This window comes from Crocodylus porosus, unplaced genomic scaffold, assembly GCF_001723895.1.
Source record: "Crocodylus porosus isolate Cpor-Errol unplaced genomic scaffold, CroPor_comp1, whole genome shotgun sequence".
NCBI classification, from domain to species: domain Eukaryota; kingdom Metazoa; phylum Chordata; order Crocodylia; family Crocodylidae; genus Crocodylus; species Crocodylus porosus.
The window spans coordinates 2,983,815-2,984,581 of NW_017728932.1; positions in this window are offsets into that span (position 1 = coordinate 2,983,815).

The window sequence follows — 767 nt, forward strand, 5'->3', positions numbered from 1 at the left end:
CCCCATATCTCGGGAGGGTGGGGGGTTAATTTGGTTATATGTAGGTGGTCACTGTTTAGGATGTGACAAGCTTTTGTTCTGGGTTTGTGTAGTATTTGGCATAACAGGGTCCTGGTCCACAACTGGGGCTCCCAGACATTGCTAAAACCTAAGAGTTATAAATTTGAAAATAAAGTATTAGAATTATACAATTAGAACATGAATGGAAATAGGAACACAGGAACAGGAATCAGCAATATCGTAACTAAAGGTGGGCAACCCAGGCATGAATTACTGGTTTTTTACTGTTGCTTAGCCAGGGAAATAGGTATCAGCTGCCACGTTAACCCCATAACTGCTGGCCATGCCAAAAGATACCTATCCCTGCAGTAGCAGCTATTCCCTGTTGGCCCAGGACAAAAACCCTATCAGATATGCCTCTGATCACCAAATCTAATTTTTGCCATTTAATAGATATTTGTATTGAATTTTTGCTTGAATTTTTGCCATTTGCCATTTCTTTGGGGTAGAGCTCAGAAGACATGAGCTAATATGAAGGGAGGAGGGTATTTCAATAACTTGAATGTTAATAAATTTTCAGTTGTATAACAACGGGTTTGTTGCGGGTAGGTCTTGTTTGACCAATCTCATTTCCTTCTACGACCAAGTGACCTATCGCCTGGACGAGGGAGAAGAGATTGATGTCATATATCTAGACTTCAAAACAGCTTTTGATCTGGTATCCCATGATCACCTCTTGGCCAGACTGCCCAGTTGTGGCCTTGGCT